The sequence below is a fragment of the Salvelinus fontinalis genome, chromosome 4, assembly GCF_029448725.1.
Source record: "Salvelinus fontinalis isolate EN_2023a chromosome 4, ASM2944872v1, whole genome shotgun sequence".
Taxonomy (NCBI): Eukaryota; Metazoa; Chordata; class Actinopteri; order Salmoniformes; family Salmonidae; genus Salvelinus; species Salvelinus fontinalis.
In genome coordinates, this window is record NC_074668.1 from 9,867,048 (window position 1) to 9,876,628 (window position 9,581).

Consider the following 9,581-nt stretch of genomic DNA (forward strand, 5'->3'; position numbering starts at 1 on the left):
CGTCATTCTGAGTTGAACATGCTATAGACGTCATGCTGAGTTTAACATGCTCTAATACGTCATGCTGAGTTGAACATGCTATAGACGTCATGCTGAGTTGAACATGCTATAGACGTCATGCTGAGTTGAACATGCTATAGACACCATGCTGAGTTGAACATGCTATAGACATCATGCTGAGTTGAAGATGCTATAATACGTCATGCTGAGTTGAACATGCTATAATACGTCATGCTGAGTTGAACATGCTATAATACGTCATGCTGAGAAGAACATGCTATAATACATCATGCTGAGTTGAACATTCTATAATACGTTGTGCTGAGTTGAACATGCTATAATACGTCATGCTGAGAAGAACATGCTATAGACATCATGCTGAGTTGAACATTCTATAGACGTCATGCTGAGTTGAACATGCTATAGACGTCATGCTGAGTTGAACATGCTATAGACGTCATGCTGAGTTGAACATGCTATAATACGTTGTGCTGAGTTGAACATGCTATAGACGTCATGCTGAGTTGAACATGCTATAATACGTTGTGCTGAGTTGAACATGCTATAATACGTTGTGCTGAGTTGAACATGCTATAGACGTCATGCTGAGTTGAACATGCTATAGACACCATGCTGAGTTGAACATGCTATAGACGTCATGCTGAGTTGAACATGCTATAGACGTCATGCTGAGTTGAACATGCTATAGACGTCATGCTGAGTTGAACATGCTATAGACACCATGCTGAGTTGAACATGCTATAGACGTCATGCTGAGTTGAACATGCTATAGACGTCATGCAGAGTTGAACATGCTATAGACGTCATGCTGAGTTGAACATGCTATAGACGTCATGCTGAGTTGCACATGCTATAATACGTCATGCTGAGTTGAACATACTATAATACGTCATGCTGAGTTGAACATGCTACTAGAAGTCATGCTGAGTTGAACATGCTATAGACGTCATGCTGAGTTGAACATGCTATAGACGTCATGCTGAGTTGAACATGCTATAATACGTCATGCTGAGTTGAACATGCTATAGACGTCATGCTGAGTTGAACATGCTATAGACGTCATGCTGAGTTGAACATGCTATAATACGTCATGCTGAGTTGAACATGCTATAGACGGCATGCTGAGTTGAACATGCTATAGACATCATGCTGAGTTGAACATTCTATAATACGTCATGCTGAGTTGAACATGCTATAGACGTCATGCTGAGTTGAACATGCTATAATACGTTGTGCTGAGTTGAACATGCTATAGACATCATGCTGAGTTGAACATGCTATAATACATCATGCTGAGTTGAACATGCTATAGACATCATGCTGAGTTGAACATGCTATAATACGTCATGCTGAGTTGAACATTCTATAATACGTCATGCTGAGTTGCACATGCTATAATACGTCATGCTGACTTGAACATACTATAATACGTCATGCTGACTTGAACATGCTATAATACGTCATGCTGAGTTGAACATGCTACTAGAAGTCATGCTGAGTTGAACATGCTATAGACGTCATGCTGAGTTGAACATGCTATAATACGTCGTGCTGAGTTGAACATGCTATAGACGTCATGCTGAGTTGAACATGCTATAGACGTCATGCTGAGTTGAACATGCTATAATACGTCGTGCTGAGTTGAACATGCTATAATACGTCATGCTGAGTTGAACATGCTACTAGAAGTCATGCTGAGTTGAACATGCTATAGACGTCATGCTGAGTTGAACATGCTATAATACGTCATGCTGAGTTGAACATGCTATAGATGTCATGCTGAGTTGAACATGCTATAGACGTCATGCTGAGTTGAACATGCTATAATACATCATGCTGAGTTGAACATGCTATAGACGTCATGCTGAGTTGAACATGCTATAATACGTCGTGCTGAGTTGAACATGCTATAGATGTCATGCTGAGTTGAACATGCTATAGACGTCATGCTGAGTTGAACATGCTATAGACGTCATGCTGAGTTGAACATGCTATAGACGTCATGCTGAGTTGAACATGCTATAGACATCATGCTGAGTTGAACATGCTATAGACGTCATGCTGAGTTGAACATTCTATAATACGTTGTGCTGAGTTGAACATGCTATAATACGTTGTGCTGAGTTGAACATGCTATAATACGTTGTGCTGAGTTGAACATGCTATAATACGTCATGCTGAGTTGAACATGCTATAATACGTCAGGCTGAGTTGAACATGCTATAATACGTCAGGCTGAGTTGAACATGCTATAATACGTCATGCTGAGTTGAATATGCTATAATACGTTGTGCTGAGTTGAACATGCTATAATACGTTGTGCTGAGTTGAACATGCTATAATACGTCATGCTGAGTTGAACATGCTATAGACGTCATGCTGAGTTGAACATGCTATAATACGTCATGCTGAGTTGAACATGCTATAGACGTCATGCTGAGTTGAACATGCTATAATACATCATGCTGAGTTGAACATTCTATAATACGTTGTGCTGAGTTGAACATGCTATAGACACCATGCTGAGTTGAACATGCTATAGACGTCATGCTGAGTGGAACATGCTATAGACGTCATGCTGAGTTGATCATGCTATAGACGTCATGCTGAGTTGAACATGCTATAATACGTCATGCTGAGTTGAACATGCTATAGATGTCATGCTGAGTTGAACATGCTATAGATGTCATGCTGAGTTGAACATGCTATAATACGTCATGCTGAGTTGAACATGCTATAGACGTCATGCTGAGTTGAACATGCTATAATACATCATGCTGAGTTGAACATGCTATAGATGTCATGCTGAGTTGAACATGCTATAATACATCATGCTGAGTTGAACATGCTATAGACGTCATGCTGAGTTGAACATGCTATAATACATCATGCTGAGTTGAACATGCTATAGATGTCATGCTGAGTTGAACATGCTATAGACATCATGCTGAGTTGAACATGCTATAGACGTCATGCTGAGTTGAACATGCTATAATACATCATGCTGAGTTGAACATGCTATAGATGTCATGCTGAGTTGAACATGCTATAGACGTCATGCTGAGTTGAACATGCTATAGACGTCATGCTGAGTTGAACGTGCTATAGACGTCATGCTGAGTTGAACATGCTATAGACGTCATGCTGAGTTGAACATGCTATAATACATCATGCTGAGTTGAACATGCTATAATACACCATGCTGAGTTGAACATGCTATAGACGTCATGCTGAGTTGAACATGCTATAATACATCATGCTGAGTTGAACATGCTATAATACACCATGCTGAGTTGAACATGCTATAGACGTCATGCTGAGTTGAACATGCTATAGACGTCATGCTGAGTTGAACATGCTATAATACATCATGCTGAGTTGAACATGCTATAGACGTCATGCTGAGTTGAACATGCTATAGACGTCATGCTGAGTTGAACATGCTATAATACATCATGCTGAGTTGAACATGCTATAGACGTCATGCTGAGTTGAACATGCTATAGACGTCATGCTGAGTTGAACATGCTATAGACGTCATGCTGAGTTGAACATGCTATAATACATCATGCTGAGTTGAACATGCTATAGATGTCATGCTGAGTTGAACATGCTATAGACGTCATGCTGAGTTGAACATGCTATAGACGTCATGCTGAGTTGTACATGCTATAGACGTCATGCTGAGAAGAACATGCTATAGACACCATGCTGAGTTGAACATGCTATAGACGTCATGCTGAGTTGAACATGCTATAGACGTCATGCTGAGTTGAACATGCTATAATACGTCATGCTGAGTTGTACATGCTATAATACGTCATGCTGAGTTGAACATGCTATAATACGTCATGCTGAGTTGAACATGCTATAGACGTCATGCTGAGTTGAACATGCTCTAATACGTCATGCTGAGTTGAACATGCTATAATACGTCATGCTGAGAAGAACATGCTATAATACATCATGCTGAGTTGAACATTCTATAATACGTCATGCTGAGTTGTACATGCTCTAATACGTCATGCTGAGTTGAACATGCTATAATACGTCATGCTGAGTTGAACATGCTATAGACGTCATGCTGAGTTGAACATGCTATAGACGTCATGCTGAGTTGAACATGCTATAGACGTCATGCTGAGGCTAACATGCTATAGACGTCATGCTGAGTTGAACATGCTATAGACGTCATGCTGAGTTGAACATGCTATAGACGGCATGCTGAGTTGAACATGCTATAATACGTTGTGCTGAGTTGAACATGCTATAGACGTCATGCTGAGTTGAACATGCTATAGACGTCATGCTGAGTTGAACATGCTATAGACGTCATGCTGAGTTGAACATGCTATAATACATCATGCTGAGTTGAACATGCTATAGATGTCATGCTGAGTTGAACATGCTATAATACATCATGCTGAGTTGAACATTCTATAGACGTCATGCTGAGTTGAACATGCTATAGACGTCATGCTGAGTTGAACATGCTATAGACGTCATGCTGAGTTGAACATGCTATAGACGTCATGCTGAGTTGAACATGCTATAGACATCATGCTGAGTTGAACATGCTATAATACGTCATGCTGAGTTGAACATGCTATAGACGTCATGCTGAGTTGAACATGCTATAGACGTCATGCTGAGTTGAACATGCTATAGACGTCATGCTGAGCTCTAACATCCCAGGCTGCTGCAGTTTTCACTCCAAGCCCGTCAAAGATTAGACAGAATAACATGCAATGCAACACAAAATTAGAGATACCTGTACCGTTCTAGCTGAGTTTCTTATGGCCTTATGGTCCAAAGCACATGACTGTGTGCTGTCTGAACAGTCAGGTGATGCTGCATAGGAAACAATGGTTAACCAACACAGCCAAATGACATGAATTTCTTCATTTTCCTCTGGACCATGGATGACGGTTATTTCCATCAATGATATTTAAAAGTTTTTTTTGTAGGAGGGGGCAATAGAGGATGTCCTAGGAAGACAATAATGGTTACACTGATTGAATAGAAGTTAGAGAATGCTGTAATTGTCACGTTCTGACCTTTTTATGTCTTTGTGTTAGGTTGGTCAGGGCGTGAGTTGGGGTGGGTAGTCTATGTTCTTCTTTCTATGTTGTTTTATTTCTATGTCTGGCCTGATATGGTTCTCAATCAGAGGCAGCTGTCGATCATTGTCTCTGATTGAGAATCATACTTAGGTAGCCTGTTTTCCCCATTTTGGTTGTGGGTGTTTATTTTCTGTGTAGTGTCTGTTCACCTTGCAGAACTGTTTAGTTTACTCCTCGTTGTTATTTTGTGCAGTGTTCAGTTTTCATTTAAATTATGACGAACACTTACCGCGCTGCATTTTGGTCCTCTTCTCCTTCACCAGACGAGAATCGTTACAGTAATGTATTGAACCATGTGCCTGGTGGTGCATGTTGCTGTTTCGGCTGACCTGACGGGTCCTGTCTGAGAGAGCCTGTTTCCAGGGCCATCCCCTGAGAGCTGGGAGTGTGAAATGGAATTCCCCTGTGGGAGAAATGAGAGTAGCAGGACAGATCCAGAGACACACCGCCGAGCATGGCATTGACTCATTTGGCCCTCTTTCATGGTACATTTCAGAGGCACTCATTTGTCAGGGAAAGAGGACAGAAAATATTTCTATGCCTAAAGGTGATACCAGGAAAGACGAGTGTCTATTCAGACTCTCTGGCATCAGCCCTCGATGGTGCCAATGTGAGATGGAATTACAAAGCGCACACTGAGCGCCACCACTGCTTTCCGTGATGCTTGGTTACATTATTCAGGACTGACAACCCATTGGTGTTCTTCAGACATCCTCACGATCACACTGGTGCAATTCCAGCCTATGGCAGTTCAGTTACAATGTTTGGACCATTTGAGACCCAGCATGTAAAAATCAAGACACTTTCAAACGATCAGTTGAAGACATTTGAAAAGTTTTAAACTCTTCCACCCGTTGATATTAGAGTATATGATGCTGACGTCATATCCTCAAACATGTTCTTGTTTCATAAGACGATAAAAATATGTTTCAACTAACCTGAATATGTCTGTCCTTCTTCTCAAACGTGTAGTGGGTGTTCTCCAAAACATTAACATTCCTGATGTATTTTGCAGTGGGCGATAACCATGGTCCATATGTTAACATAATCATTTTATGCTTAAGGGAACTGGCACCATCAAAGACACCATCAAATATAACATGCTGGATGAGACACATTGTTTTCATGCCTACAACTCACGTCAAACTTCATCAAATAGCTATTTTAAGTTCATGGAGCTCAAGGTTTCACCTTCCTTTCACTCTATAGTGTACTTTTGAAATGGTTGAAAACATCTAGCTTAGGGTTGTCACTTATCTCATAGATGTGCTTTGTTTTTGTCAGTGCTCTGAAGTTCAAGCAGGGAAACTGTCTTGCCAGCAGGCTTCAGGCAAGGACAAATGGAATATTTTGGTGTGCTGTGGGCTTGAGGTCCTCTGTGTGTGCGTGTGTGTGTGTGTGTGTGTGTGTGTGTGTGTGTGTGTGTGTGTGTGTGTGTGTGTGTGTGTGTGTGTGTGTGTGTGTGTGTGTGTGTGTGTGTGTGTGTGTGTGTGCGTGCGTGCGTGCGTGCGTGTGTGCGTGCGTGCGTGCGTGTTCATGGGTGTGTGTGTGTGTGTGTGTGTGTGTGCCAGATTCATGTTTTCCACAGTGAACCTATTAACTTTCTCACAATGACCTTGAAATTGGTGTGAGAAATTGATTAATATGTAAAACCATTGAGAAAACCCTGCTGTGTTCCAATCACCACAACTACTCTGTATTCTCAGTGGTTGTATAGCCCAAAGCTGAATGGATTGGTCCTAACTTAACCTCTCATTTAGAACGCTTTCAATTCATCATGTGTGCACTCACAGGAAACATAGAAATTCTTTATGTAGACATACACTCTCTATACTACAGAGTAGTGATCCCATACGCACAATGCTGAAGAAATCAGTGAGTAAAACACACACCCTAGTCTGAGTCCCATAGAGAGAATAGGGTGCCATTTAGGACGCAACTGGAAAAGGCTATTGATCAGGAGAAAGTGGTCTGTTTCCCTGACAGGATTATTACAGGCTGCATTACCTCTCCCACATGACTAGGTCCAGGAAATGGTCAATAATAGAATCCTCTGTCAGACACACTCACTTTATTACCCCTCAGTCGAGCACTCGCTTCATCACCAGACACAACAGTCTCAATCAGCAAGGTGACGCTGTTCAACATTCACGACAGAGTGGAGAACGCTCAAAGGAGGCCATCTTTTAAACACGACAGCATGGAGGATACAGTTTTAGGTTACATTTGTCCCCTAAACTTTTTTTCTAAATTGGACCCATTAGAGATACATGAATCGTCTGAGATGAAGGGTTGTTGTGGAGTAGAAATCTAGTCTACACTGACAGGCTGGATATGTTGTTTTGTTGGAAGTGGCTCTTCTATCAAACACATTCAATCACGTCTTGAGCTATAAAACTCAGTTTGTTCTTCTGAGAGACTGATGGTTATGATGACCGACATGATAGAACATTACCATACACATGGGATCTTGAGCCCTGAAACTATTAAACATTAGTTCACGGTTTCACCTAGACCAGGGTTCTCCAACCCTTTTCCTAGGGAGCTAGGGGTTGGAGTGAAAGCCTATGGGAGGGTAGCTCTACAGGAACAGGGTTGGAGTGAAAGCCCATGGGAGGGTAGATCTACAGGAACAGGGTTGGAGTGAAAGCCTATGGGAGGGTAGCTCTACAGGAACAGGGTTGGAGAGCCCTGGCCTAAACTGTCCAAATTGCTAGACTACATCAGCCCAAAAAATGACCACGAAAAGACCACCACTAATTTGGCCTGTAGACAAAACTGCAAAAACGCAATTCAGATACTGTAAGATTCAGTAGGAAGCTAATCCTTTTCTGTCAATTGTCATCTAAAGCTGGGGATCATTTAGACCCAGTCAAATATCTCCTGCAGCTGGCAAAACACACAACAACTCCAGAACACTAGAGAATATCAGTGTCAACTGGACAAATTGAGCCCGATGGCAAAAGTGGAGGATGGGTGGACAAGAGAAGAAACAGATTGAGGGCAGGCAAAAAGAACAAGAGGATCAGAACGGTGAGAGATGAAGAGATGGAAAGAGAAGCCGGCGATCCGCATCAAGCCCAGAAATAATCAGTGTCCGTGGCACAGGGGATCTGGAGTGTCCAGGAACACTCAGCAGCGGAGAAACACATCCAGGTGATGAATTGAAAAGTTCACAAAGAATCAGTTCTAGTTGGAAATCAAGGAGGTGGGAAATTGGCAACAACATCAGGAAGGCAGAACCTCAGAGAAGATCCATTCATCATGAGGAGATAAAAGGTTAGATTCCAGGCAGCTTTCGGTGGCCAAAACCAGGCAGATTGCAAGGCTTCAACACCATGCTGTGGCCCAAATCTTTCGGAACAGTCTGCCCTGTGTGCAGGCACACATGACAACAGTTGCTCTGTAATTATTAATAATAATTTCAATGTTTATTTTGACTTAATTTGTGAAGGGTATCTGCCCAGCACTTGAACATGACTGTGACACAATAATCTCCACTGGGGACTTCATTTCGAGAAGTTAATTAGAATAACTCATGTTGATTCTGTTTTGATTTGTTTTTAAAGAGTTATCTGAAAATGCATCCAGGTTTAATTGTTCTATTAGAATTTCTTATCAAATGAAGTAGAAAAGATATTGCAACTCTTCAGGTAATCAAAGTGGAGGTGACTAATGATACTGTAGGATCTACATTCCACATGTTTTGAAGCTTCATGAGTTTTGGATGATGTCACACCTCGAGTTCAATGTATCCAAAGTCTGGAATAGGTCGCCGTGTACACTTAGATATCGTTGTCTAGTGAATCAAGAAACGTAGTCCAGGGAAAAAGGTGGTTGGTTTATACGATAGCCCTGCAAAGATCCACATTCTGTTGTTTATCTCAAAAATGGCCTATCGGGCAGAGGCTGGAAGACAGGAAACACTAGTTTGGTATCGGCAACTGCCTCTTCCCCAGAAATGATTATTATTTCTCTGTCAATTTGATTGACAGCGAGTTGTCTGACCAGAATTAGATATTTGTTGTTGTTTTCCCTTTGGGCTCCTCGTTGATATTGGCTAAAAGTGTCTGCACATGCCCAGTCAGGTGAGACCTCTGTGACAATGGAAAAGACATTGCTTAGACTGACACCTGCTGGTTGAGGTAAATAAGCTGTCCTTATATGGACACAGCACTATCAACTACAGTTGGACTATAGAAGTAGAAACTAGTGGAGATTACTATTCTTCAGACGCGTAACAAAAAAAGGGTTGAGACATTCTGATGTGTACTACATACAACCTGGAAGGATCTAAATGATACTACATACAACCATGGGTGTCTGGGCACAAGGACTGTGTTAATAAACTGTCAAATAAACCTGACATGACTGGACAGTTTGCATGACGACCACATAATGCAGGCTGTAGAAGATTTGCTGATATGCTAATAATGA